Source organism: Petaurus breviceps, unplaced genomic scaffold, assembly GCF_028583685.1.
Source record: "Petaurus breviceps papuanus isolate PSGF00001 unplaced genomic scaffold, PetGlider_PUasm1.0 370, whole genome shotgun sequence".
In the NCBI taxonomy this organism is placed as follows: domain Eukaryota; kingdom Metazoa; phylum Chordata; class Mammalia; order Diprotodontia; family Petauridae; genus Petaurus; species Petaurus breviceps.
Window position 1 is genome coordinate 767,747 of NW_027186297.1, and position 5,666 is coordinate 773,412.

At 57.8% G+C, this 5,666-nt stretch overlaps 1 protein-coding gene across 1 annotated transcript in view; it reads left to right on the top strand.

Annotated features, from left to right (window-relative positions):
• The window catches only part of GRAMD4 (GRAM domain containing 4), a 60,365-nt gene extending 57,656 nt beyond the window's left edge, over window positions 1-2,709 (top strand). The window contains exon 19 of the mRNA XM_069099321.1: window positions 13-2,709. The gene's annotated coding sequence lies outside the window, so the exon portion shown is untranslated. The remainder of the gene's footprint in view (window positions 1-12) is intronic.
• The last annotated feature ends 2,957 nt before the right edge of the window (window positions 2,710-5,666 follow it).

The following is a 5,666-nucleotide window of genomic DNA, read 5'->3' on the forward strand; positions in this document are numbered from 1 at the left end:
TGGGGCAGGGAGTCCTTGGGCCCACTCTGGATGAATGGGGCAGGGAGTCCTTGGGCCCACTCTGGATGAATGGGGCAGGGAGTCCTTGGGCCCACTCCGGATGAATGGGGCAGGGAGGTCCTTGGGCCCACTCCGGATGAATGGGGCAGGGAGGTCGCTGGTGCCCACTCCGGATGAATGGGGCTCGTTGTCTCAGTCCACCATATATGGCTCTGTCAGGTCCCACTTGCACAAAGCAGCTGGAGGCCGGGTGGCCCAGTCCTTAGGGGCTGGTGCCTGTGAGGCTGAAGGCCCCTTCCATGGGTTCAGGGCATCATCATGGAAGACAGATCATTTTTGGTTCTTCTTTGCCGAGATCGATGGAGGAGAGTTGGGTCAGGGATGAGTCTGAAAGGCCACTTGGCGGTAGCAGGGAGAGTCCCTCACACTCCATGGCTGTGGGGTCCCGGAGACACAAGAGCATTTCCCTCTGATGTGCCTGAGGCTGCCTCCTCTCTCTGCTGGGATGCTTTAAAGGGGCATCTGGTGGAAGGCCCTGCAGGGCTGTGACCCCTGAGAAGCGGCCCCTTCTCACGTTGCTTCCTCCTCCCCCTCACCCCAGCTCCATGTTGGCCTTCTCTGTGCTGGGGCGAGCCTGGGAAGCCTGGCTTGAGGATGGGGCCGATAGAATTTCCCCAAGTCAGAACCGGGACTTGGCGTCCCTTGGGAATCATCCCAGTACCCAGCCCACCATCAGAAGATGTGGGAGGGGCAGCCCGGCCTTCTGGGCTCCTTGGTTCCTATGGCAATGCTGAAAATGCTTGGTAGTTAGTATAGGGTAGTTAAAATTAGTCGAGGACAGCTTGATCGCCGAGCTCTGCCGAGCTTCTCCAGACACACCCGTTGGCGCAGCGTCTGCCAGGCCAGGCCCCCGGGCCGGCCCGATGTTGGCAGGCCGTGGCGTTGGGCAGAGCCGCTCACTTTGACAGTGTTCCCAGATCACGTTTGCAGTGTTTGACTAGTGTGTGATCAGGCCCAGTGACCCATGCCCGAAGGAGCTGGCGTCCCCTTGACCTGCTCCCGCCTCCTCTGCACAGGACAAGAAAGTGGGGGTGGCGAGAAGCTCAGAGGGCCAGGTCATACCTTCCGTGGGAATGGTCGGGCATGTTTGTTTTTTACTAACCAGAACCCAAGGCCAGTCTGAATGCCCTAGGGCACAGGGGCATGAGCCAGTTCTCTGCTCCTGGTGAGGAAGACAGGGAACATTCTTTTGAAGTCACCTCCTCGCCCTTCCACGTGGAGTCACAGAAGCAATGACAGACCAAGAAACACCGCCAGCTTAACGTCCCCCCGGCCTCCGGCCCAGACTCCCGCCCATCCAGCTTGTCCTGTATCCCCTGGATGTTTGTGAGAGTTGTTTTTTGAAGAAACAGATTCTATTTTTTACAGAAAGCAAGCTGTTTTTTCTTATTTTTGTATCATTTTCAGATGGAATTTTTACCTTTGCTCTGATCATAATTTGCTGGTTTGGAGAAGAAATTGGGAAGCGCCCTTCTTACCTCCCTTTCCCGCCCCCATGGATCCTCTGTGGCATCACTGTCACCTCTAGGGGATGGGAAAGGAAAAAGATCTCTGAGATTGGTTGGTCTTGCACCAAAAGCCAGCCTGTATGGTACGGCACACCCAGGCTCCCCGAGGCTCCGTGGGTACCAGATTAGGGTAGCAAGAACTCACAGGCAGAACAGGGCTCATGGACACTGCTGACCACCACCCTGATGATGTGGCCACGGTCACTAGTGACCGTGCCCTAGTCTTATACAGTGCCGGGGGCTGGATTTCATGTCAGGAAGCCATTCCCCTGCATTCTTTCTCAAAGGCCACCCTGTTCTTGGGGCTAAAAATCCCAGTTCTACTTCTCACCGGCCTTCTCACCTGTGGTGAATCCCTTTCCCTCTCTCAATGCTCTTCTGGCCTAAACGTGTGACCCCTGACTCTCATTGCAAAGACACAACTGGAACCTGAAGGACTTGGGGTGATGTGAGACCTCAGCATGTTCCCCCAGACCTCTCCCCTGGCTTTGGCAGGGCATTGTCGGGAAGCAGAGGGTGACCCCAGGCTCCCCCAACAGCCAGAGACGGTATTTGCTGCTGTCGCACCTCATAAAGCCCTTGCCTGGTGGTGCTGGCTACTGAGACGTTCACGGCAGAATTGGATTCCGCTTCTGTAAGAGAAGTGGGTGGTTGAGTTGGAATTCCTTCTAGCAGCAAGGGAAATGAAAGCTGACCACGCCGATGCCCAGTGGATTGGCTTTGACATTCAATGCCCATGAAGCTGCCGCCTCTCCTCCTCCTCCATTTCTGCACTGCTGGGAGGGAAGCCAGTCAACTCTTGAGGGCGACTCGTCCCATGGCCGCACAGTCAGCCAGACCTCCTGTCCACGTCGGTGGAGGCCATGTGCGAGAGCTGGCATCCCAGAGGGCAAAGCCTCTTCGCCTCTGCTGCCTTGGCTGAGCTGGGCAGGGGCCTCGTGTCTGAAGTCAGGATCTACTTTGAACCTGTAAATAACCGTTCCTGGAGTCACTTTTGTTCAACAAAGCAATTGTATGAAGAACTGATGAAAACAAAATTGCCCTGTGACATTTTTTAAGAAAACCTTGTTTGTTTAAAGAAAAAGTCTTGTATAAATTATAATTTTTATTTAAATAAACCTAAAATGCTTTGTGCTAACAAGCCCAGCCCATGCTGTCCTTGGTGCTGCCATGTGGGGGGATGCAGTGCCCTCTCGTGGGCAACACTGGCAAGGCCGGAGTCTGGGTACAGACCAGGGAAGGACCTTTCTTCTTCATGGGCTCTGTCTTCCCAAGGAGGGAAGTGCTCGGGCAAGGTTCAGGCCCCCAGAAGCCCCGATGCCCAGAGCCTGCGGCCTGACCCAGGGGCCCTTCCCTCCACCACAGCAGACCCTCCCTCTATGACCTTGGTGCCCCCAACACTCCTAGTGAGCCCCTTGGGGCCAAGCCCCGTATCTTTGGAGCCAGAACCAGGCCGTGTCTCTCTGACACGTGAGGTCTGGGCAGCTTTGGGAGGGTCCCTCATCTGTGCATGGCGGGGCCTGGTTCTAGAGTCTAATCAGAGACTCTGCCCTCCCTCCCCAGAACAGACATTCCCAGCTCCTCCCACCTGCCCTCATGTGGCATGACCTCACAGCCCTCACCCTCCTAATGATCCTCTTCTGGGCAGTCACTGGAGCCCGGTTGATCAAGAAGCATTTATTAAGCACGTACTAATAACCCTGGGGATGGTGTGTGTGTGTGTGTGTGAGATTGGTGGGGCGGGGGGGCGATCGGGAAGGGCTCCCTGCAGAGGACAGGACTTTAGTGGGGATCGTAAGATGGAGAGAATGTTGGACCCAGGGACGGTCGCAGAAGATTGTCAGGATCAGAAGATGGAGGGTTGGGAGCCAGCAGCAGCCAGGCCAGCGTCCCTACTGTGTACGGGCTGGGGAGTGGGCTTCCAAGCTGGGGAGGGCTTTGTGCACCAAATGGGGTTGCACGTAAAGGGATCTTGGGGACAGGAGTCGCTGGAACTTCAGCCTGGCTGAAGGGGGCCGGTGGGGGACGACCAGATAGATGCTGCCCCCTGAGCCGGGACCTGGGCTCAGATCCTCCGATGCCTGTTCCCACCTGAGAGGGTTGGACCAGGTGGAGGCTGGGGGCCCTTCAGGTTCTGGGTCCCAGCTCCCAGGACTTGGCTGAGCTCACACACAGAGCCAGGAGCCGCCAGTCCTGGGCCGGGGCTGCGTTTCCCGATAGCCCTGCCCCTCGACTTGCCCCTGGAGAGCCGTGATGAAGGTGCTGTCCTGGGCACCTCCACTGTCCGGCTGTGCTGGCCCAAGCAGTGCCCCCACCCCACAATCTCAGAATGGGACCCCTCCAATGCACAAACCTTCCCAGAGACTGCCCAACCCCGTGCCCGAGTGTGGGCTGCCCCATGTTGTGACCGTCAACAGATCATAAGCCCTTAAGGGGGAGGCCTCTGACCCACCTGGGAAGGTGCAACTTGGGCTGATGCCACCCCTGACCTAGAGAGGCAGGTGAGCTGCCAGCAGGGATCCAAGCAATTCAGCAAACACTAAGCACCTACTGGGTCCTCAGTGACAAAGATGATTAAGTTTCTATTTTTTTTAAGCCAGCTCCTGACCTCAAGGAGCTTCGAGTCTATTAGGGAAGGTAAGGGGGCACAAGAGAAGTCGGCACAAGATGGGATGGGTAGGGACAACGCTCTAGGAAAACGGGGAGGCCGCCTGTGGAGGGGGCAGAGCGAGGAGCCGGTGCCCAGAGGAGGAGCCAGCCGCAGTGCCCAGGGACACGGCCGAGGGACCGAGAAGGGCAAGATGCTTTGGGATTAGGGGTAAAGGGCGCTGCCAACCGGGGAGATGAGGGAGGGCTAGAGACACAGCACACTGGGGAGGAGGCGCTTTGACCCCATTCTGCAGATGAGGAAACTGAGGCAAGCAGAAGCCAGGTGACTTGGCCAGGGCCACACAACCAGCCTGCATCGGGCCTGATGTGAGCCCAGCTCCTCCTGACTCAGCCCCTCCACCCACTGACCACCTAGGACTTGAGAGTCTTTCCCTGGGCCCATAGCTAAGGGCTCTGGAGCCTGGAAGCGAATCCCTTTACAAAGCTCCTATGGACTTCCCTTGGAGCGGGGCTGGTCCTGAGGCCCAGAGAAGTCCAGTCAACAAGCATTGAAGGGTACAGCCCCAGGCTCCTCCCAGTGAGGTGCCCTCTGTGCAATGTTTGAGCTGGTGCCAGGGCTGGGGAGGCTAGGGCTGAACAGGAGGCTGACGGCTTTGGTGCCAACCTCCCTGCCTCGAGGAGGCGTCCCAGCAGCTGCCAGGCTGGGGGCTGGCACAGGCCAGAGTCAGAAAGCCTGGGTTCTACCCCTGGTCTCCCTCCATGTCCCTGCGGTCAGGGCCTTGGCCCCCCAGACAGAACACTGACTTGATGAATTCTGGACCTCACCTTTTTGGAAAGATGGTGATAAACTCCATACAGACAAGCATGTATAGAGCACCTGCTGTATACTGTGCTGAGCCCTGGGGAGACTCAAGGCCCCCCTGCCCTCCAGAGCTCCCAGCAACTGCAAGGAGAAGCCTTGGGGGGCCCTGACTGCAGCCTTCAAAGGGACTGGACTCCCTGGGCCCCTTGGCCCTGAGGGCAGAGCTGGGGCTAAAAGGCCAGGAAAAGGCAGAAGACACAGTTCAGGGTCAGCCCCAGCAGGGCCTCCAAGCCACCAGCAGAGCAAAGCTGGTCACGGGCATTGGGCGGCTCTTGCTCAAACCCCGGCCCTCCTCCAGGGAGTCTGCAAAGGGAGAGGGTGGCAGGTGTGAGACGTGGGAGGCGTGGGAGGGCGGCAGTCCCAGGCCCTTCCCAACTTGGGCAGCCCCCAGGCTGGGGCAAGACTGTGCCGAGCCCAGGAGATGGACAGGGCTGCTGACCTAAAAGTGCCATGTTTGTGACAATTATGCCCAGTGTTTGGCCTTGTTCTCATTCTCCCTTCCTTCCTTCCTTCCTTCCTTCCTTCCTTCCTTCCTTCCTTCCTTCCTTCCTTCCTTCCTTCCTTCCTTCCTTCCTTCCTTCCTTCCTTCCTTCCTCCCTCCCTCCCTCTCTCCCTCCCTCCCTTCC